Here is a 26,423-nt window from a genome sequence, read left to right on the forward strand (position 1 = left end):
TATATATATAATATATATATATATATATATATATATATTATATATATATATATATATATACATATATATAGATATATATATATATATATAATTTCTGCCCACATCTCTTATTTTTTCTTCTACTGTGGTAATGTGTGATAAACGAATCAAGTGTTAACAGATTTAGTTATGTATACATATATATATATATATATATATATATATATATATATATATATATATATATATATATAGTATAGAAAATACGAAAACAATATCAATTTTTTCTTCATGAGGTAATCTTCTACGTATTTTTTTTTATTAGAGAAAATATACATTATTTTAGTTTTAACAGTATTACAGGGTTAAAGCTGGGAAGAAGGCAGGCAGAATTTTATCAAAGTTGACTTAAATTTATAAGAACTAAACATAATTTCGCGTGTTTAAGATTTCATCAGTATAAGGAAATTATTGTGAGCTGAATGTTTGTACATTTTTTTGTATACAAAAAAAAAAAAAAAAAAAAAAAAAAAAAAAAAAAAAAAAAAAAAAAAAAAAAAAAAAAAAAAAAAGTGCTATTTAATTTATTAAGTGCTGTATATGAAAAATAAAATTAATATTGCTCCTTAACATATGTAATAAAAAATGTATTGTACATTAGATATTTTAAATAAAAGAAAAGAAAAAAAAAAGTATATATCTATTTTATATTATCCTTGATTTAATACACCGTCACAATTCAAAATTCACAGCAGTGTTCCTGTTCTTGGTTGATTGTGCTTCAAAATCTACGTGTCAGGCAGTAGCAACAAAATGCGCAATTTCTCGTACGGTTTGACGGACCGTTCAATACTACCGTACACGTATCGGGTATGTCACATACCGAGGCAATCGCGCGGAAACTTGGTGCGCGCACACTCTCTGGGTGGGTGGAATTCCGATAAATAACTGCTTGCAACACAAAGCATTCATACGAGGACTGACAGCAGTGACCGTTGTCATCATCACCACCTAGAACCACCTTCTTGTGTCAGTCTGCTCTTGAGCAATCGATTGTCGGTTACAGACCGGTTACAGCCTGAAGTCGCGTTTTTAATATGTAAGTACCTTTTTCCTCCCAGAAACTGCTAATTCATCGAATATGTGGTAGTAATACACTGTGCACACCACTATGTGTGCCTAGGGAATTCCTCGCTGACGAAATGTTGGTGAAAGAAAGCTTGTTGCTGTATTTGGTGCTTCTGTTGAACGTTAAGTACGTAGCGCGATTACTAAGTAGAGGTACCAAGTAGAATTAACCAGGATCGGTTAGCCGAATCTATACTCGGAAAGAGAACTCATTCTTGAAGTCGACTATTTTAGAAACCATGGGAAATATCACAGCATTTGAATATAGTCTATTAGTGAATGTGAAATATCCAGCAAGTAAAGTTTATACTGAACCAGTTGCTGAGGAAATAATGGATTTCTCTGATGACGGTGTTCGTTGATAATGGTGAGTGAACGAAAGTCATATCCGATAAATAATCGCACACGGGTGCACGGCAACAACGAAAGTTACTTACACACGTATAATTAAGCTCAAGATGGATAAATATTTAGTAATAAATGTAACCTATATATATATACATACATATACAATAATACACATACACATGTAAGTATACATATACATACACACAAACATACAAAATATACATATATATACACACATACATATAAATGTACATACATATACATTATATATATATATATATATATATATATATATATATATATATATATTATATTATATATATATATATATATACACACCACACACACATACATTCATATACATATATTTAAAAGTATGTGAATTAAGCTCAGAATATTGAACCACAATATCGTATTCGCTACTTTAACACACACACACATGCATACATACATACATATACATACATACACATATACATATACATATACATATATTTAAAAGTATGTGAATTAAGCTCAGCATATTGAACCGCAATATCGTATTCGCTACTTCATATGAAATCGCTTGTCTCCAAGGGCAATTAATCTTTATTTTATATTTAAAGAAATGGATAGTGCTCTTTATAAGTATTTCTGTTGTCTTATCACCCTCTACTATCAGCTGATTCATTGTGCAACTGCCAGGTTTTCTTGTTGCCCTTGCAAACTGTTTACTGCCACTTTCCGTTTCACTGTTGAATGACCTCATAGGTCCCAGTGCTTGGCCTTTGTCCCAAATATATAATTAAAATCTAAGTGTGTTCTCAATGAAGAAATATATTTGCCATAGTTTATACATTGAGAGAAGTGAAGCTAATACGTATAATTTAGCGTCGCAATAAAGAGGGTGGAACGTAGTCAAACGACCTTGATTTGAACTCTAACCGTAAAAACTTAGACGGCTTTCGTTTATGCCAACTTGCTGCATTCCTTGTCCATAACAAAATTCTCTCTCTCTCTCTCTCTCTCTCTCTCTCTCTCTCTCTCTCTGAAGTAATTAAAAAACAAATTTACTTTTGTGATTGAATCTCAATACTTCCGAGACTACAATTCCCTTTAAATGTCAATAAAAAGTTATTTTACTACTATAAAATTTAAATGTTAATAACCAGTAAATTTAAATTTAGGCAAGTGGTCTGCTGATGAAGGATTCCTCAGAGCAGCAGAAGCCATTCAAGTCAGAAGCCCCCTATTCTGTCGTGATAGCTGGAATATCAAAACGGAAATAAGGATGAAATGGCAAGCAATCAGTTTAAATGGAAATTTGAATCTTGCTTCATACCATATATGTCTTGTCCTCATTCCCCTTGCTCTACTAGTAAAAACATGGTTATAATTATATTTTACGAAATCTGAGGAAAGAGGTATTGTGTCAATTATAATTAATTTTTTTTTTATTTTCATCTTAAACCAGATCAACCTCTGGAAATTTTCCCCGGTATTTTCCATCTGTCCACCCGCCTGTGGTGTTTGCATATGGTAATACTGCGTCCTGGGCTTTAGATAGTTACATTCGGCTTACATTCAACAATTATAATAGTATCCTTTCGAATATTAACGGTGTAATTCGCACACACTGAATTATTAGAACACATCAGTTGCAACTGTACACCCAGATATCCTTTCATTTACCTAAAACTTGCTCAAGCGTAACTATCTCTAGCCCGGGACGCAGTGTTACCATTCGCAACCACCACAGGCGGGTGGACAGATTAAAAATATAATAGTATTAGGCTCACATTATTGTTTGTTTAACAGAAGTGGTGCTATGCAATTCCACCGAAAAGGCCAGGGTGCAACAATACTCCAGTGAAGGCAAACGTATTTTTACGGCCAGGCTAGGGACGTGTGAGGCGATAGATACGTTTGGTCTTGTCAGTTTTGAACCATAGAGGCCAGCGTTATTCCTATTTCCCAGTCAGATTGAACCGGATACCACCGCTGCAACGGGCCCAGTCATGATTGGACTTAGTAACTTAGTGCCGTGTGTTATATTTGTGCGATGGGATGAAAGATTATTGAATTTGAAGACCTGTAGAATATTAATTTTATCTTTTATCTCAAGTATCCAATGTTTACAATACATTATGCAATTACTATACTATGTAGAGAAACAGTATTCATGGGTTTTAGTTTTCATTTACAACACTTAATAATTTGAAAAGCTCTTATCTATATTAGTAATACAAACATTCGGCCTACAACAGTTTCATCTCGGTTTTTATAACAGTACCCTTAAATTTAGTCGCATACAATAATTAATGTTATTGTTGAATACCAGGAATGTATGAGTCAATGTTATCAAAGGATGTGATGATCAGAGAAGGCTGGACGTGCAAACAGCTCGGTAATTGAGTCTTTGTGGTTAAATTCCCTTTTAACGGGGTTAAAAATCCTAGTAAATAACATACAAAATTATGTATGGCGTGATAAATAGGGTAATATTTATGCTGCAAGGAATTGGGCTTGTTAATTTTGCTCGCAAAAGAAGTAAATATCTATATAAAGGCTTTTAGACTTCTCCAGGTGTCAGTCAGTCAGTCATTTAAAAACTAAATATAGATCACAGGCATTAGACAAGAGGAGATTCTCCAGATATTAGGTTGAGAAACAAAACTCCATCATTGTTGTAGCACACGGTCACAAGAATTGTTAAACAATTAAGAATATGTATTTGAAGTTTATTTATGAAAGAGTGACAAGTTCCTAATAGCTGGTCCCAGCTCTCAGTTTTCTGGTAAGTAAACGAAAGTTGAAAACAAAGCCCTAACTCTAATCAACCCAGCATTTCCTCCCGATAGTGACAACTACTGAACAAAGTCCCACCACAGATCAGTCCCACTTCTAATATTCAAGTCCAAGGCAAAGGTGACAGAGAGTACTCACCAAAGTCCCTCCAGCCTTATCATTTGTCACTAAAGCACATTACCAAGCTGACAAATATCAGTGACCAGAGCAAAGTAGAGTATGTAAAAGACCTAGGAAATTGTACCTAAAAATAACCTTTTATCAATTGTCACCAACCACAGTATCATCAGTACCCCTACTGAGAAGTATCACTGACCTGACGAAAGCACTCTATGTAAAAGACTTGAGAAATTGTAGCTAAAAATTGTAATGTATCACGTTACACTGCATTAATAGTTAAACTATATTTCCTGTTCTCTATACGTACCATGTTAGTGCAAGTAGAAGAAATTTGTCAGTTAAAAAAGCTGTGAACAGCACTGTAGAACTTGGATTGACAACAGCCGGAAAATCGAAAGTGCCAATACAGATAAGTTAAGCAGTCTTTAGTGTATGTTACACTAATGGAAGAGGCATGTAAATTTGCTACAGAACTAATGGAAAGGCATCGAAATGTTCTCAAGTACATGGTGCTGATGATTACATTCTCTTAATTACTTAACAACTTGAGGGTTTATCTGCATTCTATACATTTTTTTCCAAAGTAATATCTTGACCTTGAGAAAAACACCACTATATATCAGCAACAGCCTGGAAATCAAGTATAGAACAGTACAGTTAACTAAATTGAATGAAGCATCAAAATTTTATTGAAAGAAGAATCAAAATTTTCTAAAGTACATAATACTAAGTATGGTCAAATCGTAAAATTTATCTAACAATGTTGTACTTTAAGCTCCAAAGTGGTTTTACCTGCAGTCTTTTACATTATCCCCAAAATAATGTATCGTCAAGAATAATATATTACCAAGAAAAACTTTATTCATGCAAAGTATATAGTAACCACCAGACTTGAAATGTCTGTTTTTCGTAGGTTGCCCAATACCTATGAAAATAAGAGTTTTAATTCCAATCCTCTTTTCCAGACTGGTAAGAGCTATGGAGACTCCTAGCCAATACAAGAAGCTTGAGCGTTATGTCCTCTCTGAACACCTGCTGCAACAGTACAGCTTCCCACGTCCCCACCCAACTGTTGAAGGCCAAGCAGTAATATCAAATGCAAGAGACAAGTACACTCAGATACCAAGTGAGTTGTCACGGATATGTAGAAGATGTGAAGTTGTTTATTCTGTCCAAAAAAATGGCAAAATTCTTACGCCTGAAGTCTGTCGATACCATTCTTACAGTAGAAACCCAGGACGTGTATACAGATGTTGCTATGGAGGATCCACAGCCAAGCCTTGCAAAATTGCCCCACAACATGTTCATGGATGCCTAGATTTTAACAATTTGACTGGGTTCCTTCTAACAAAAGACAACACTTCAGTGACAACTCGTGAAGCCTATGCTGTAGACACAGAAATGATATACACGGATGGTGGTTTAGAAGTTGGATGCTTGTCCATTGTTAACAGTAAGTGTCAAGTGGTTTATGAAACAATGGTTGTCCCGGATAATCCCATTGTGGATTACAACACAGAGTTCTCAGGACTCAAGTCTTCAGATTTCAATGGAGTGACAACTACCATGAAAGATGTCCATGAGAAACTGCAAAGCCTTTGGGGTCCCAACACCATACTTGTAGGTCATGGACTAGAAAGTGACTTGATTAAACTGAGCGTGATACATGATAAAGTTGTGGATACCCGGGTATTATACCCACACAAGAAAGGTCTCCCATTCATGAACTCGCTGAAGAATTTAAGGGAGATATATTTACCCAATAGAACAAATGCAGCAGATTCATATAAATGTGGCAACGATGCATTTGCCGTCATGGCGCTTGCTCTACGAAAGCCATAATTTATGCATCAAACCTGGTTCTAAAAGTAGCTCCAAACAAAATGAAATGTTAGGTACATTTCAAGTAAATGTCATGGGATTTTAAATATATCAAGTACCAATTAATAGCCTTTATAGCTTGTATGATTATTAGATTAGTGATTAGCACAAATGTAATAGTGTAGTTGTATACTGAATTCTCGACTAAGGTACCAGAAATAACTTCAAACAAAATGAGATAAAATTTGTCATGTTGTACACCAAAATTATGATAAAATTTCAAGTAAATTTCATGGGATTTTAAATATATTAAGTACCAAATAATATCCTTTATAGCTTGTATGCATATTAGATTAGTGATTTGCACAAATATAATAGTATAGTTGTATACTGAAATCTTGACTGAGGTACCAGAAATTGCAGAAATGTCCGAAAGTGCGGACAACCAAAATTTAGTTTCAATAGGTTGTCTGCCGAAGAAAGTAGGCCATCTGCATTTGGTGTCGTAGAAAGGTTATCTCTGGTCAGAGTGATGTTTAGCAGGTGTCTACCGGAGAAAATAGGCTATCTTCTACATTTGGTGTCATAGAAAGGTTATCTCTCTGGTCAGAGTGAAATGTTTAGCTGATCAGACTTCATCTAGTTTTGCTGAGATAAGCTCCTGTCAGGTTTTATAAAGAAAGGCTATCCCTCGCCACAGGTCTGACTTCAGGCCAGGAACATACCGCTGCTAATGAGAGGTGTTGTGAAGTCTTGTCCCCTCTAGTGTTTCATTCCTAGATTGGAAAGTGTGTGTGAATGTTGAGAGTAATGTTAGAGACTACTCGCTCCTCCCATGCGTGCTTTCCTGTGTCGAGTTCAGGCTGGATGAGATGCAGGTGAGTGCACAGCAACTCCTATATGTAGTATAGTTCTGGGGCCTCCTCTGTCCTCCCTCTTTTAACAAGGGGGAAGGGAGGACCAGATATTACTTTGGTAACAGCCACAATCCAATGCCTGGGTGTAATGGTTTTCCAAAATCTTTCCTGACTAGTCCCCTATTGTATCAGGGTTCCCTGGCCCAAGCCCTTACTGCCTTGGCTAACTATTTCAACAGTCTCCGAAGAAGTTCCAGGAGTCGAGACACCTGCTTGTATGAACAGCTAGAACCATGGCAACTCCAGTTGAAGTGAATTGTACTACGTCGCAAGGTTGAAGGCCATGGTTGCATCTTCTATTGGATAGTATATTTTGTCCATGGTTACATCTCTTATCTGAAAATTTATTGTAAAATTTGCCATATACAAACCAGAGCCTCATGTTTAAGGTTGATCTCTAGACCACCCATGCAGTGTCAGCAGTCAAAGGGAAAAGGGAAAAAGCTACACTGGACAAGTGAATGGTATCCACCATCTCCACCAGTCAAGAGTTTGTTGCCAATTTCCAACTTTCATGGCAGGATACTTCTGAATGCTTAAGGCTCTGGTGTGTATATCTATGAAAAATACTTAAGAAAATTTCTTTGAATTGCAAATATATAGTTGGCCAATGTTAAAATTTTGTTAAATTACAAGTATAGTGTTGCCCATTGTTAAATTTTCCTGTACTACTAGTAGTGTATTGCCGTCCATTGTTATTTTGCCAGTTGCTTAATTGGTTTCGGATCAGATAACCAAATGATGTTTATTTGCTTTTTCCAGTAGTCAAAATGGATAAGTTTACCTGACGATTTCTAGGTTTTCAAATAGTCTTTTGGAGGTGTGTATGCTTCTTAATTAATATGGTATGTTAATAAATTTCTGTGAACATTTCCCTTGAAAGTTTTTCAATCAAATTCCTATGGCATGTGATTTAAATGAGACTGAGAAAGTGTTCTCTATACTGGATGTTTCACTTGGTGGTTGTAAGTTGTATGTCTTTAGCATACTCTAAACCAATCTAAAGTTTTCTCTATACTCGATGTTTCACTTGGTGGTAAGTTGTAAGTCTTTAGCATACTCTAAACCAATCTCGAATGTAATTTCAGTGTAACCATTCTTCAGAAAATCTTCAACTGGAGACAATTGTGTTGTTCAAGAATACTCTAAATTTAACAGCAGACGCTGTGTACGCCATGAACATGTGTAGATAATTAATTCACTGTTGGGTACACTAACCTCCCTGCAGTTTCTTTCTCATGTTCTCGTAAGCATTTTCTCAATTTCATTGCATTAACTTCCTATTTTCTGAACTCTACCTTTCATAAGTTTTATTTCCACAGATACTCTCCCTGAACATCACCAATATGCAGAAACATTGCCATTCTACTGAACTGCTTTTCAGTTGCAGTTATCTTATACTTGTGTGACTCCATCCATTGAGTTCTCATACTCCTACTGCAAAGTTTCACATCTTTCAACCATGCCGTTTCTGCTGCTCTTTCTCCATGAATGTTAAAATCATTTGCAATTTTTTTAGACACTTGTCATAAGAGCTTCAAGATATTTTCATATATGCAGTCACCCTCTCATATCCAACTTAGGCTGCTACCACTTTTACCTTAGTGTTCTAGTGAATGAAGCTACATATACCACCAACTGCCTTTCTTCTCACCATTACATCTGCCAACTTTAATGTATTCTACAGGACCCCTAAATTTTTTTACATTAACCTCTTTCCAAGCTTGCCTTAGGGCGTTTGCTATTCCCATTACTGTGACCTACCTTAACATTTAATTTTCTACCATAGCCACACTCAAATTCTCTAAGTCTGGCTAGGTACAGATACAAATTCTGAAACTTAGTTCTGCTCTTTTCCATTCCTGGCATATACCCACTCAATACCTTAGGCCACACGCTATATTACTCGGGCAATCGTCGAAATATAATACAGTGTGTGTGGCTTCCAATTCTCGGCAAATTTTAAGAGAAATATGACTGAGAAAAATGTTACAACAGAATTCCATCTAAGAAAAGGAACCCATAAAAATGGCAAAATGTAATAGGAAGTAAGTACAATTTTTCAGAGACTGTCCTGTGTCTCTCATCAGGTAAGTAATGAATGAGAAAAGTTACAGGGTAAGCGGTATTTATACCAAGAGATCCACAGGTAACCTGATTCGTTTTGACTAGGTCACCCCCAATTGAGAGATCCACAGGTAACGGTTCGTTTTGACTAGGTCACCCCAATTGATGATATCTCTTTAACCTTCTTGAGTGTTGTTTGGATGAAGACTATCTATATGTGAATCCCAGGAGCCCTTGAAGATATTCATTTCCTTTCTTTGTTTAATTACCATCTGGCTTTTGTACCGACAATTCCTGCTATAAATTATACATGACGAATCCCAGTTTATTCTGTGGTTATGGTTGTTTGTTTGGATTTTAAAAAAGCTGAGCGCTGTTGTCCATATCTGACCATTTATGTTGTATTAATCTCTGGAGCAGTGAATTACCTGTAAAACCGATATAAGATTGTTCACACTACATGCATAGGGTTTCGTATACTCCTGTGTCTTTGGGAACAGGCTTTTGTTGGACATTAATCAGGATTTGGCAAAGTTATTTGGGTAGGTAAAGGCAAAAGGGGTAGAGTTTCCTAGAGTCCGTGATGCTGACTTAATCCTGTCCAGCTGAGGGATTTTTAGTTTATTGTTGGATCTCTCTCTGGTCTTGTCTAAAGGAGCTCGTTTACTTTCTCAATTATATAGTCAGGGTACCTTAAAGATGAAAGCTACTTAGAATTAGTTCAATTTCTGTCATGATAACTGAACTAGTGAATGTATGACAGTGAGAATGCTGGTGTTCTGTATATGGTAAATTTGTATTATGTAGTCTCTAATTATTAAAATATTAAGAAAAGGAATTTTGTTGTCTGCTTCCCATTCAACTTAAATTTGATGCTGGGCACTAATGCATTTAATTATGAAAAGAATTCGTTGATATTGCGCCATATATCCCGAACTGTTAGGATATCATCTGCATATCTCATTCACAGCAAATTTTAGGGTTTTATTGCATTTATGACTGTAGTTTCAAAATATTCCATCTATAGATTGGCTAAAACAGGAAATAAAAGGCTATCAGTGAGAATGTTGGTTTTCTGTATATGGTAAATTTGTAATATGTAGTCTCTAATTATATTAAAATATCAAGAAAAGTAATTTTGTTGTCTGTTTCCCATTCAACTTAAATTTGATACTGGGCACTGATGCATATAATTTTGAAAAGAATTAGTTGAAATTACGCCCCATATTATCCCAAAATGTTAGGATATTTACATATCTCATTCACAGCAAGTCTTAGGGTTTTATTGCATTTATTACTTTAGTTTCTAAATATTCCATCTACAGATTGGCTAAAACGGTACATAAAGGGCTATCCATGCTACACCCAAATTTTTGCTTATAGAATGACTCCCCGAATGAAAAGACGTTATTAGATACACCTGATTCAACTAACTTTATTATTTTGTCAGTTGCCAGTGGAAAATTATCTGAATAGGGGGCTAATGGTGAAGTCAGTTTTGATTAAACAAAGGTAATGGATGCCTCCAAGGGCTCCTGGGATTCAGATATCATGGATAAAATCTTCCTCCAACCAAGAAGATTAAAGAGAAATTATCAACAAGGGTGGCTTAGTCAAAAGAAATGGCTTATCTGAGGATCTGTTGGTATAAATACCGCTTTTTCTGTATCTTTTCTCGTTCATTACCTAAAGAGAAAGACAGCACTGACTGAAATATAGCACGTATCTCCTGGTATATTTTGGCGTTTTTATGGGCTCCTTTTATACCTCAATGGTCATAGGGATGAGTTTGCTCGCTAGCCATATATATATATATATATATATATATATATATATATATATATATATATATATATATATAGTATATAGTATATATATATATATATATATATATATATATAAATATATATGTAGCCACAAATATAATTTAATGGAAATTCCCTGTACCTTTGAAATAATTTACACCCAGTAGAGTGCACCTGCCCGGCCGGTGCTAGATGCACTTATTGCTTAGTACCCTTTGGGTGTCAATTTCCCAATGTATAGTGAATTCGATGTTAAATGATAATTGTGTTCAAGACTTTCTGAATATAAATTAGTATATGACAATATGATACGTATATATATGTATGTATAATATTATATATTATATATATATATATATATATATATATATACTATATATATATTTACTTATACAAATATACATAAACGTGTATACGTATACATAAAGCAATTATACAATCTTTAAAAAAACATCAAAAATTAAAAACCAGAATGATACACGGACATAATATTGCCTCCTAACATCTAGAAATTACGGGAAAAATCCAGGACGAGGATAATATAGGAATGGAAAACGGTAAGTGTAAAGACGAAGTAGTGACACTCTCACTTTGCAACCAAAAAAAATGGAAAACCTAAATCACTTTGACATGTTTCACCCTCTATGCTACGCGTAGAAGCAATGGCACGCAATGTCTCGTACAGACCACTCGTACCGTACAGGTATCATTAAGGTCCCGTAACGTGGCAATCGCGCACCGAACCGATATCCTATTGCGAATCGACTTAGAACCAGTGTTGCCAACTTTAAGGTAATTGCCCTATACGTAGGGTAATCTGGGCAAAATCTTAAGACAGCAAGGCAATACTTTCAAGTGTTGGGTAATTGTAACATGGTAGGTTTAGTTCAATATGCTTGTTAATATTCATGATATTGCATATAAACATAATCTAAAGATTTACTTATTATCATAGCTGCAGAATATTGGATCATTTTCAGTTATGCAGGGTAATTTCTCGTCTCCCGTAGGGTTAGGGGGGTTGGCATCACTGCTACATTCCTCGGCTGACTGTTCACTGCCTCTGTCACCCGTGTTTGTCTGTGCGGTCGGTTAACTGAGTTAGGTGTTGTGTCCAGCGGTGGTACTACGTCCTTTTATTCTGCAAATCTCCCCACTAACCCGGATAGCTATTGGATGTCAAGAAGACAGTTGGAATATTGATTTAAGTCAAATATCGCAAATGTGAGTACGTTTCTGTTTATTCTGTTGTCGTTTCGGTGAAGTGTGGAAAAACCATTTAAAAAGAGAACAAAAACTACGCAATGTACATTGCATAGTTTTTTTCCCCATTATCTCCCTCGCCTTTATGTGAGGGCCAAATTACGTAATACGTATCTCAATTCATAGTTACTCTGGTATTTTTATGACTTCTGAAGATAATGCAGATAATAACGGACGTGTATCCCGTTATTATTATTTTTTATTTTTTATCAAAGCTTTAATTGACACGTCGTCATGTATTCGAAAGGGTACTACTTCCGGAAGCGAGAGAGAGAGAGAGAGAGAGAGAGAGAGAGAGAGAGAGAGAGAGAGAGAGCGAGCTAGCTAGCTAGCTAGCTAGCTAGCTAGCTAGCTAGTTAGGTGGTTTGCCAATTGATTGTTGTTCAATGTAGAAGGACTCTTAACATAGAAGCGAATGTCTCTATTGTTTGACTGGGAAGTCACAGGTTTTAAGTGATAGTGGGACGGTATGGCATAATCTCTGATGTCTGTTTTGCTTAAAGCTAAGCCTATACGATGGCTGGCACCCATATGAGAGTAGGATGGGTTCCTTACATAAGTAGGCTGCTTGGCAAATCCCACCTGTCCCAATATTACCTATAAGGTAATGAACGCATGAACTTGGGGAAGGTGTCTTTAAAACTAAAGTCTTCCCAATTGTATGACGGCTATTAAAAGTAAGTCTGAAGTCAACATAGGGGAACAGATGGCTTAGTGACAATAATTCAAGTTTTATTAAAACAAATATTAGTCAGGAGAAAAACATGCATGTCTTTTGGTGGAAGGTACAGTCTGTCTCGAAAATATTATTAAAAAAATGCATTTATAATATTTTTAAACAATGCACTTATGATTTTACTGAACAAGTACAAAGGATAACAGTTACACTTAATTCTCAGAAAAAGTTGGTCCTGTTGGAGCAAAGCCAGAAAGTTTTAGGAGGAAGAGTTAGTTCTACCAGAATTCGCTTGAAAACCAGGGGGCGGGGGAATGTACAATAACCTTAGGCCGGAAAACGTTTTCTCTCTAAAAATGCCAGTCACCAAATTTCCCTCAGAACGAGAGACCAAAGTATCAAAAGGAAATGTGGCCATTACATTCTTTTTCCGCTGTAAAAGTAAAATTTAGATGAAAAGGGTTGATGAAATCTTTAAAACAACTGGGCATGACTATCTTCAGCGAATAGTAAAGACCTGTCATCTACATATCATTTATAGAACGTCGCTTTGAAAGTATTAGGGCACTGATTTAATAGTGCGAAATTAATTTTTAATATAGCGAATGGAACCTCCTAAGGAGAGCCCATGGTTATGCTGTGTGCGCGCTCGGCGATTTGTACTACATTGTTATTTTGAATCTCTCTCTCTCTCTCTCTCTCTCTCTCTCTTCTCTCTCTCTCTCTCTCTCTCTCTCTCTCTCTCTCTCTCGTGATTTTATTTGACGACCTCTGTTTAGTACGTAATCTCTCTCTCTCTCTCTCTCTCTCTCTCTCTCTCTCTCTCTCTCTCTCTCTCTCTCTCTCTCTCTCTCTCTCTCTCTCTCTCCAGTGATTTTATTTGACGACTTCTGTTTAGTACGTAATCCTCACTCTCTCTCTCGCCAGTGATTTTATTTGACGATCCTCTCTCTCTCTCTCTCTCTCTCTCTCTCTCTCTCTCTCTCTCTCTCTCTCTCTCTCTCTCTCCAGTGAATTTATTTGACTACTTCTGTTTAGTACGTAATCCTCTTTCTTAGCTGTTTTAATGCTCTTAGATACGGTCAATCAGTATAGTTTTCTTACTGTTTCTGTTTATTTTTAATGTCATTCTATACAGTGACCCAGACGGTGGGGAAAAGTCACATATACCCGGAAGCTCCTTTACTTTCAAAGTGAAGGTTTTCTTGTAAGCTTATAAATATTATATATATATATATATATATATTATATTATATATTTATATATATATATATATATATATATATATATATTTATTATATCTATATATATATATTATATTATATTTAATTTATATTTAATATAGTATATATATATATATTTTATATTTTATGTTATATTTACCATTTACATTTATATAATTTATAGACATATGATAATTATTTATATAATATATTTTATAAATTTAATTAATATACAATTATATATATATATATAATATGTATGTATGGAGGTATGTACTGTATGTACAAATACATATATGTAACATATATATATATATATATATATATTTATATTATGTATATATAATATATGTATATATATATATTGTGACGAAGTGGTCTAGAGTATCTTGATTGTGACGAAGTGGTCTAGAGTATCTTGGGTCTGGATACCATTAATAATACTTGGTGCACGAAGTAGTCAAAGATCTGTGTCTGGACACCATTAATGTTTGTTAACCCAAATTGCCAAGTATCTGGTTACTACACTTACCATTTATACTTGTTAGTACAAGAGACCCTTTTATTCCTGGGTCTGGGACAGCCTTTGTACTTAGGGCACAGTTTGTTCAAGTACCTGGTTATTACTTACCTCACTACAGCCAGACACCTGACCCTTCATCACAAATACTTAACGACTGAATACTCTAAAGGTAATAGTGATCCCTTTTTTCTTTCTTAACTGAACAGTCAAGAAAACAATCAGTTTAAGTTCATTAAAATAGGTGTGAGTTAATCTTAATTAAAGGGCATCACTCCTGCAATTTCAAAGCTAAATATTTCCCTGATTCTTTTATTTGTGGGAAACGTCACAATTATCACTATATTTCTACCTAAACAAAAATAAAATATATTTAATTGTTATATACTGGTGGAAGTGAATGAAACTTCCAAAAATTTTAAATACAAAGATTTATTTCTAAATTCAAAATTTATAAGTGAAATTCACAATCTCAGGGAAATTATTACTTGAAAACAAAAGTTTAATTAATTCTTGAATTAATTACTAAGCAAAATTAAATAAAAGTTTATCAAGAAAATTAATTGAATCAAATAATGCAATGATTAAATTTGAAATTATATTTAATCAAATACTAATTAATTTGCAAGTGTTAAATTAAAACAATAGATTCAAACAATTACATAATAGAATATTATTCAAACTAATTAAACAAAATAAAGACAATGCAAAAACATAATGCATAATATGTAAACAATCAAAGCATTGACAGTACAAACTTAAGCATATAAAATTGGATATGTCAAAAGAACAAAGCAAAAGATAAATGTGTTTAAAAATGATAAAACCTCGAAGTGCACTTCAAAACATTTGTAAAAATACCTTATACACAGCTGCAGCTTCAATCAAAAGGCCTGTTACGATTTTACACTTTCGTGGGCGCCTTCACAAAACTAATAGAAATAATACTATGTTCAGATTCCACAAACAATACATATTTTACTAAGAATTATGAGTGACCAGCTCGTTACGTTAAGTTACTGAAACAGCCTCGCAACCGAGCGAGCAAGAGAGTGAAAGATTTTGAGAGAGAGAGAGAGAGAGAGAGACTTGGGAGCAATGTTAAACTCTGTAACGCACGCCGCTACGTCTCGAAAGCGAATGAATGTTTTATATGCGTAACTATGCATATCAGGGTAATGAATAAGGCTCCCTTGTTCCGTTACAGGCCCGATTGTGACGAATAAAAATTAGCTTAACTCGTCTATTTTCAAGGGATTGAATAACCGTAAGTTCTGCCCGGACAAAGCAGTCTCTCTATGTTCTCAAAGGACTCGATGCGGCCCGGGAGGTCTTACGCACGTGTTTGCGCTGATAAAGAAATCAGCTTAGCTAAGACATTCTCAAAGTGTGAATATAACCCTCTTCACAGAGGCTCACATATAAGCACTTACTCTCGGTCTTACATTACTTCAAGATGAAAAGTTGGATCACTTAACACATGTTATCTTTAAATTTGGGAATCTGAACACAAAAGACATACATTTCATAACATGATACACAGGTTCTGAGGTGAATTAATCATATTACCACAATTATAATTGCATTCCGAACTTACATTATAAGATTCCTCCTCCCAGAGTATTAGTTATTCCGGGGTTGAATCCAATGATTCACAATGGGATAAATAATCGGCAACTATATTGTTCATACCAGATATGTGCTCAACCTTTATATTATTCTGTTGCAAGCACAAAGACCACCTGGTCAGTCTTTGATCATGGTTTTTCATCCGCTGTTTAAAGACAGGGGATTGTGATCAGACAACACTTAAAACTTCTTCATTCCTAGGTCTGTTCTGTTCACATACACTTCAAACTTTTTCAATGCTGTGATTAGGGCTAGAGTTTCCTTTTCAATAGTTGCATAGTTTTTCTGATGCTTTTTCAGTTTCGAAGACAGGAAACACACAGGGTGTAGAAGGTTATTTTTGTCTCCTTGAAGTAGAACAGCTCCAATTCCACAATCGGAGGCGTCAACTTATATATTACTGATTTGTGTGCATATGTTTATGAAGTTCTTCTTAGTTATAAATAATATGCGTCTTTGTCTTCTGTTTTATGTTTTTTTTCTCGAGTAGGTTTTTTTTCTCTTTTGCAAGCGTTGTGTTTGAGACTTAACAATAATAAGCCAAGGTTTATAGGTGGATATGTTTTTTTCTTTACTTTTTCGTGTATATGATATTATGTGCTGATGTAATGTGTACTTGATGTTTGTCTTTTTTTTGTCATTATGGGCCTTGTACTTACAGAAAAAAGAAGAGATAGCTATCTACTCTGTATTTTTTTGTATTGTATCTTTTTTGGGACAAGTTTGTACTTATATTTTGTATATCTTGTCAATAAAAATAACTAACTAACTATCACAAATGTCTTATTAAAGTCTGGAGCTTGAAGCACTGGTCTTGAAGTTAAAATGGCTTTTACCTTCTCAAAGGATTCTTGACATTCTGGAGTCCAAACAAACTTAGCTTTGGGACTAGTTAAGTCTGTCAAGGGAGTTACTACGGCTGAGAAATTTGGACAGAAACGAAGATAGAATCCAGCCATGCCCAAAAATCTTTGTAGTTGCTTCCTAGTAGTAAGGGGGTAGCCTTACGGATACTTCTACATTAGCAGTCACCGTAGCGAGAAGGCCTTTTCCAACTTCAAACCCAAGGTACTGAACAGTCGCCTTCCCAAACTCACTCTTCTCTAGGTTGACTGTTAGTCCAGCCTCTAGTAGTTTCTTGAAAACTTTCTTCAGGATCTGTAGATGTTCTTCCCAAGTTGTAGAGTAAATGACTATGTCATCAAGGTATACACCTACTCCTTCTATAGATCCTAGCAGTTGATCCATCACTCGTTGAAATGTGGCTGGTGCATTCGTCAGACCAAATGGCAATACAGTATACTGATACAATCCAAATCCAAAAGGAGTAATAAAAGCTGACAGCAACTTTGCATTTTCATCTAAGGGTATCTGATAATATCCCTTCAATAGGTCTATCTTGGAAACAAACTTGGGTTGCCCAATGTTATCAAGTAACTGACCTATAAGAGGCAAGGGATAATTGTCAGCCATACTCATGGAATTCAGTTTCCTATAATCAGTACACAACCTAAAGGAGCCATCAGGTTTCTTCACTAACACACATGGGGAACTGAAGTGACTTGAACTGTTGCAGCAAACACTGAACTTCTTTCTTCGGAACATCTCAATGATAAAGTGATAAGCGATAAGCTCTTTGCTTGAACGATTTTCCATCATCTTTGATCTTGATTTCATGTTTGGTCAGATTAGTATGTCTGGGTACATCTGCAAAAATCTGTGAAGCTTCTAAGCACTTCACTCAATTCCTCACCTTGTTCAACATTAAAATGTTTCAGTTTATCCTCCAAATTTTCCAAAATTGAAGAATTATTCATCTTGCTTTCAGCTCCCAATTCATAGCCGCCATCGTCTTCTGTAGATGAAGTTGTCTGTATAGTTGACACAGTTTCAGTTCTAGTTTCTGAGAAGTAAGGTTTCAAAAGGTTCTCATGTATCTTCCTCTGTCATTTTCTTCTTTCTGGTGTTTCAATCACATAAGTTCTATCACTTAACTTCTCAATTATCCTGTAGGGACTTGAAATTTATTTGTAAGGGGAAATCTCTTGACTGGCAGAAACACTAACACTTGTTGACCAACACTAAAACTTCTTAGCTTAGTCTCTCTGTCATAGTTCCTTTTCATTTTCTCTTGACTCATTTTCAGATTTTCTAAAGAGAATTTTCTAATCTCTTCCAACCTTTTCCTTAAGTTCTTCACATACTCTCCTTGGATTTTCTCTTTTATTTTCTACCCAGTTTTCTGTATTTTCTACCCAATTTTCTGTATTTTCTACCCAATTTTCTGCAAGAATCTTCAAAGGTCCTCTCACTTCTCTTCCAAAAATCAGCTCATTGGGTGAACATCCCATGCTTTCTTGATAAGCATTCCTAACTTCAAATAACATTAAGGGTAAACCAACATCTCATTCTCTTCCTGACTCAGAACAATACTTTGTCAGCATACTTTTCAATGTCTGGTGGAACCTTTCCAAGGCACCTTGAGTTTCTGGATGATAAGTAGTTGATTACTGTTGTTTCACCCCTAATAAGTTCATCATATCCTGGAATAACTTGGAAGTAAAGTTCGTTCCTCTATCACTTTGTACAATTTCTTGTATACCAAACTGAGAAAAACTCCACTAGTTTCTCAGCAACTATTTTGGCAGATATGTTTCTATCAGGGATCGCCTCAGGATAGCTGGTAACAGGACACATTAATGTCAACAGATATTCATTTCTTTTCTTTGTCTTCGGAAGCGGTCCAACCATATCTATAATCACCTTGTTAAAGGGTTCACCTCTAACTTCTATAGGTTGTAGGGGGGGGGGGGGGGGGGGGGGGGGGGGGGGGGGCGCCTTCTGAATGGTTTCATTAGGTTTTCCAGCTATCTGGCAGGTATGACACTCGACAGAACTTGCTAAAATCTTTGTGAAGTCCAGGCCAGAAATAATATCTTGTGATCTTCTCCACAGTCTTCCTGATTCCCATATGTCCAGAATCATGAACTACTGCCACCACTTGCCTTCTCAATGGACATGGAATCAAAATCTGATGATATTCGCCCCATTCAGCATTTCCGGGTATATCTAAACATTTATACTTCCTCATCAGTAAACCTTCTTTCAGATAATAACAGGTAGGAGTTTGTTGTATCTCTTCCTGATCAACAACTCAGAAGAACAAATCAGCTAACGATGCATCCCTCTTCTGCAAGTCCATTAGCTTCTCTCTTGTTACCTGTCCAACTTCAATAGTTGAACTATCAATATCTGCTACCTCAGCTACTGCAGTTTCACTACTGTCTTCAGGAACACCTTGACTACTCGGAGTCTCTTCAGGAACAACAGGTTCTTCATTTTCTTGGGAAATCCTTTCTCGGTCAGCTCCACGGGAGGCATCACTCCCCTGGAACAATTGTTCTAAGTTCAAGGATCCTTCACTTGATCCATCTTGGCCGTGCAATCAGTTTCTTCACCAACAGTCTTAATTATCCTCATACTTCTGGTAGTTACACAACTAGGGAAGAGGTGGGGGTTATTCTTCTCCAACTCTACCGTAGGACTAATCCTCAACGGTTTGTCTGTCACTACAGACAGGACAAGGAACAAATGGAACACCACCAACTTCATTTCCCAACAGAACATGTACACCAATTCACAGGACAGGTGTAAGTGGCATACAGGAGTTACTTCCTCTCCTCCTATACCCTTCAAAATAACTGAATCTCCCGTGAGATTCTTCTCCAACATTGGGTGAGCACCACATAACACCACACTATGGTTGCTCCCTGTATCACATAAAATCTTGACTGGTACCTGCACACTCTCTTCCTAAGTTTCCAGTGTACCCTCATAGATATATGGCTTAAAAGCCTCCAAACTGCTCAGCCACTCACTGCTTGAAGTTACATTTCCACTGGTTGCTAAACACTCAGCTTGTTTAGTTTCAGTCTTCCCTATAGTCCGATTATTCCCCACATTGTTCTTAAAAGTCTGTTTCATTTGGTCACTTCTACTATTTGACCAACAGGCTTGGACTACTGATAATTCCAATAACACTCCTGACTGAAGTGTCCTGCTCTTCCACACTTGAAGCAGACAACATTAGGTTTTTGCAACTGTCTTGCAAAATTAGATGAGGATTTCACATTAGCTTGCTAAGGAGTATTATTACTTGTAGGTTTCCCATTTATAAAATTGTTCCTGAAACCTGGATGAGACTTAAAACCTGGGTGTGGTTGATGCTGGTACTTGACATTATAATTGCGCCTGCTACTAATTATATTGTAGTCTTCACTCAGTGTAGCAGCTTTGGCAAGTTTTTTAACCTCTCTCTCTCTCAAATAGGCTCGTATATGCTCAGGAACACCTTTAAAATATTGCTCTAAAACAACTAACTCGTTTAACTCTTCGAAAGTTGTCTTCTAACTCTTCGAAAGTTGTAACTTTAGCTGCCTCCAACCATCTTTTAAAACACCTCACTTTATAAGCATAATCCAAGAAAGTTACTTTTTCATCCTTTCTTAAGTTTCTGAATCTTTCATTGTAGTACTCTGGGTTCAACTGGTATACTTGTAGCACATTATGTTTGAGCACCTGTAGTCTTTACACTGATCAGCTGTTAAGGCTAAATAAGCGCTTCTCCCTTTACCAATCAAGACACGTTGTAGCAAAACTGACCATTTATCTCCTGGCCATCCCATACCTGAAGCCACTTTCTCAAAGTGATCAAAGAACTCATCTGGAGCCTCTTCAGTAAACTTAGGGATTAATTTCTACACTCTTGCTACATCAAATGCAGTTTCTTGATTACCATGGTTAGGGTTAGACGGTGTTGCAGGTAATGTGGATCTATCTCTTATCAACTCCATCTCCCTTTCATGTCTTGCAATTTCTCTTTCCTCTTTTATCCTTTGCCTTTCATCTTCTGCTGCCTTTTCCTCCCTTTCTCTTCTTTCTTGTTTTTCCCTGTCTATTCTCTCTTTCAGCCTGCATTTTCAGCTTAATTAAACTTTCTTCTGCTTCTATGCGTCTTGAGTTCTAACTCTGCATCACTTTTCTCTTTCTTTTCTACTTGCTTATTTATAAGATCAGCCTGTGCTACATTCAACAACTCTTGAGCCAGTTCTAACTCATCATCATCAGTTATTCTACCAGAGTCTATCAATGCTTGCATGACAATGCATTTGATTTGTGCTTTTATCACGCTACTAGACCCATGACAACCACATGCTACTGCTAGAGCACTCCACTGCGCCTTAGTCAGAGTAGTTTCAGACAACACTTGGATGGAAGGGGCTGCTAAAAATTCCTGAGTATCGAATGGAGCCATTTTTCTCAAATACAATTCTTACAATAAAATGCAAAAACAAATATATGGTCACTTATGTAACAAAATATATTCCTAACCACCAGTATAAGCTAGAGTGATAATGTGATTTGTTGTCCTCCCTGGTTTCTGGGGATCATTGATACTTGGTACATAAAGTGAAAGTGCCAAATATCCCGGGTCTCTGGGCACCATTAATACTTGTGACGAAGTGCCCAGAGTATCTGGGTCTGGATACCATTAATACTTGGTGCACAGAGTAGTCAAAGATCTGTCTGGACACCATTAATATTTGTTAACCCAAATTGCCAAGTATCTGGTCACTACACTTACCATTTGTACTTGCTAGTACAAGAGACCCTTTTATTCCTGGGTCTGGGACAGCCTTTGTACTGAGGGCACAGTTTGTTCAAGTACCTGGTTATTACTTACCTCACTACAGCCAGACACCTGACCCTTCAGCACAAATACTTAACGACTGAATACTCTAAAGGTAATAGTGATCCCTTTTTTTTTTCTTAACTGAACAATCAAGAAAACAATCAGTTTAAGTTCATTAAAATAGGTGTTAGGTAATCTTAATTAAAGGGCATCACTCCTGCAATTTCAAAGCTAAGTTGAATGAAACTCTTCCAAAAATTTTAAATACAAAAATTTATTTCTAAATTCAAAATTTATAAGTGAAATTCACAATCTCAGGAAAATTGTTATTACTTGAAAACAAAAGTTTAATTAATTCTTGAATTAATTATTAAGCAAAATTAAATAAAACTTTATCAAGAAAATTAATTGAATCGAAAACAAAAGTTTAATTAATTCTTGAATTAATTATTAAGCAAAATTAAATAAAACTTTATCAAGAAAATTAATTGAATCAAATCATAAAGCAATAATTAAATTTGAAATTATATTTAATTAAATACTAATTAATTTGCAAGTGTTAGATTCAAACAATTACATAATAGAATATTATTCAAACTAATTAAACAAAATAAAGACAATGCAAAAACATAATGCATAATATGTAAACAATTAAAGCATTGACAGTACAAACATTAAGCATATAAAATTGGATATGTCAAAAGAACAAAGCAAAAGATAAATGTGTTTAAAAATGATAAAACCTCGAAGTGCACTTCAAAACATTTGTAAAAATACCTTATACACAGCTGCAGCTTCAATCAAAAGGCCTGTTACGATTTTACACTTTCGTGGGCGCCTTCACAAAACTAATAGAAATAATACTATGTTCAGATTCCACAAACAATACATATTTTACTAAGAATTATGAGTGACCAGCTCGTTACGTTAAGTTACTGAAACAGCCTCGCAACCGAGCGAGCAAGAGAGTGAAAGATTTTGAGAGAGAGAGAGAGAGACTTGGGAGCAATGTTAAACTCTGTAACGCACGCCGCTACGTCTCGAAAGCGAATGAATGTTTTATATGCGTAACTATGCATATCAGGGTAATGAATAAGGCTCCCTTGTTCCGTTACAGGCCCGATTGTGACGAATAAAAATTAGCTTAACTCTTCTATTTTCAAGGGATTGAATAACCGCAAGTTCTGCTCAGACAAAGCAGTCTCTCTATGTTCTCAAAGGACTCGATGCGGCCCGGGAGGTCTTACGCACGTGTTTGCGCTGATAAAGAAATCAGCTTAGCTAAGACATTCTCAAAGTGTGAATATAACCCTCTTCACAGAGGCTCACATATAAGCACTTACTCTCGGTCTTACATTACTTCAAGATGAAAAGTTGGATCACTTAACACATGTTATCTTTAAATTTGGGAATCTGAACACAAAAGACATACATTTCATAACATGATACACAGGTTCTGAGGTGAATTAATCATATTACCACAATTATAATTACATTCCAAACTTACATTATAAGATATGTATATATATGTATATATATATATATATATATATATATATATATATATATATATATATATGTGTGTGTGTGTATATATATATATATGTATATATATATGTATATGTGTATATATATTACCTTATATAATGTATATATGTATATATGTATATGTATATATATATATATATATATATATATATATATATATATATATATATGTATATGTATATATATTTATTTATATATAGTATTTATGTATATATTTATATATATATATATATATATGTACGTATATATATTTATGTAATATATTTGTATTTGTATATATTTACATATATATGCAATGTATATATATATATATATATATATATATATATATATATATATATATATATATATGTGTGTGTGTCCCTAATATAATATTTTGACAGGACAGCAAAAATGTATGCAAAAACACTCAAACCACGAGGACTTGAAGTGTGTGTTCATTTCTTGTAATTTTGTTTCTCCCATTACTAAAGAGAGATTAATGTGCCGTTTTATTTACAGACCGAGAGGAGGTATGGACGGTCACGGCCAATATGGGAAACTGGAGCATTATGTCCTCTCCGAATACGTTATGGAGCAACACAGCTATCCACGCCCACATCCGACAGTCCAAGGCCAAGCTGTAATATCTAATGTAGGGAATAAGTACTCTGAGATACCGATTGACTTGTCAAGGAAATGCAGTAGATGTGGAGCAGTGTATACTCTGCAAAGAAATGGGAAAACTAAGCCAGGAGCATGTCATTATCATCCCAACAAGAAACCTGGCCCCAATCAGACTTACAGATGCTGTGGAGGCAAGTCCACAGCAAAGCCATGCATGAAGGGCCAATACCATGTTCATGAGTCCATAGACTTGGACAATATGAAGGGTTTCCTGCTAACAAAAGACAACACTTCTGTAACAGCTTCAGAAGCCTTTGCTGTTGATACGGAAATGATATACACAGAAGGGGGTTTAGAAGTCGGATGCTTGTCGGTTGTCAACACCAAACGCCAAGTTGTGTATCAGACGAATGTTGTCCCAGATAATCCCGTTTTGGATTACAACACATGGTTTTCAAAACTCAAGCCTTCAGACTTCAATGGGGAGACAACCACTATGGAAGATGTCCATAGAAAACTGTTGACCCTTTGGGGTCCTAACACCGTCCTCGTGGGTCACGGACTAGGAAGAGACTTGATTAAACTGAGAGTGATTCATGATAAAGTTGTGGATATTCGGGTATTATATCCACACAAGAAAGGGCCTCCTTTTATAAACAGTCTGCTGAGTTTGAAGGATACATATTTACCATATCTAAGATATCCGACAGATTGTTACAAATGCAGTAAGGATGCAATCGTAGCCATGGAGCTTGCTCTACGAATGGCTTAAAGATCTCGCTGGTCAAGTATCAGACGGCTAGACGAGGGCGCATGCGTCGTCAGGCGTGTTTCCACAGCTAAGAATTATAGGTATCAGATCATTAATTATATTTCATTTCATTGTGAACCCAGATTCTGCTGGAATTGCAGCCGAGTTTAGTGCTCAACTTTTGCACTCAAATCGTGCTAGAATCTCAAGTGAAGTGCATTTTCAAATTGGATTTCTCTAGTGAAGACGACTGACTGGCTAGATAGTATTTTATGTGTATTAAGTCTTGACCGTATCACAAGCGAGTGTTGACTAGATTTTGTTGAGATTATTGATGCCAAAATTCAAATGACATTATAACTAGAGTAATTTCACTTTACCACTGCCAGTTCGCCAGTGGTTTAAGTGTTTAATCCTTAAGAAGTTTTTGTAGCAAAAGATGTGTTATTCATTTCGCTAGTAGTCTTGAGTTATGATAATTTGATGTTACATTTTATATATCTATATATATATATATATATATATATATATTATATATATATATATATATATTTATATTTATATACACACACACACACACACACACACACACACACACACACACACACACACACACACACACACACACACACACACACACACACACACACACACACACACACACACACACACACACCATAATGATACACACAATCTCAAGTATAAGTAATTTGTCTAAGGCAGGTAGACCCAGTGTTGAATACTGTGTCAATTTTTGTTATAAAAGTATTTGCTATCATTTATGTTGTAGGGATCCTGCAATTAAATAATTGTAGTTGCCATTACTATACTACCTATGTCATTTTTTAAATTAAGAGATCCTGTGTCTCACGTTGATCATCATATATAATCAGTTTCCTTCATACTGAGGATTTTTTTTTATATGGTTACTTTCAAGCCTTGATATAATTCGGATCCTTCATGCAAAGGAAAACTATTTTTTCCTGGTATTCCATGTGTGTCATATACGAGTTTTGAAGGTGCTCTACAGTACTATAGTAAAATATAAAAAGTTGCCAATGTAGTATCCCAAGTATTTAATTTGGATGTCCTCCACTTTGACCAAATGTTTAATGCCATTTCTATAATTATTATTGTGTGGGTAATAAATGTCTTCAAATATATCCCTGAAGAGTTTTTCCCTGTAAAATTGATTGACCTTAACAACTCAAAGGCATTTGCGCAGTGCCGAGTATTTCCCTTGGTAGTTCACCTATGGTACTATGCGGAGATGTTATGCATGTGGAGGCGAATACCACCAAGAGAAAATTAAGAGCTCCAAACGATTACGTAAGGGTAAAAGAGATATTGCTGAGAATGAATTTAAAGTTTCATCAGATGTAAACAGGTAATGACAAATTTATCTGTATTTAAAGTTTCATCAGGTAATGACAAATTTATCTGTAACTCCACTGACTGCTGAAATGTCTTTTTAATTTAAGTTTTTATTTAATGTAGTACAAGATACTCTTGTGCTTGTTGGGACGAACACTCGAGAATGTGT

General features: G+C 35.4%; 2 long non-coding RNA genes across 2 annotated transcripts; both read left to right on the forward strand.

Moving 5' to 3' along the window:
• The first annotated feature begins 937 nt into the window (after positions 1-937).
• On the forward strand, positions 938-6,474 carry LOC135207352 (uncharacterized). Its single transcript, XR_010312963.1, has 2 exons — positions 938-1,078; positions 5,328-6,474. It is a non-coding gene; the product is annotated as an uncharacterized LOC135207352 (long non-coding RNA).
• A 5,359-nt stretch (positions 6,475-11,833) lies between these two features.
• On the forward strand, positions 11,834-25,368 carry LOC135207353 (uncharacterized). The gene is made up of 3 exons (XR_010312964.1): positions 11,834-11,848; positions 11,983-12,196; positions 24,025-25,368. It is a non-coding gene; the product is annotated as an uncharacterized LOC135207353 (long non-coding RNA).
• The last annotated feature ends 1,055 nt before the right edge of the window (positions 25,369-26,423 follow it).

Source organism: Macrobrachium nipponense, chromosome 32, assembly GCF_015104395.2.
Source record: "Macrobrachium nipponense isolate FS-2020 chromosome 32, ASM1510439v2, whole genome shotgun sequence".
Taxonomy (NCBI): domain Eukaryota; kingdom Metazoa; phylum Arthropoda; class Malacostraca; order Decapoda; family Palaemonidae; genus Macrobrachium; species Macrobrachium nipponense.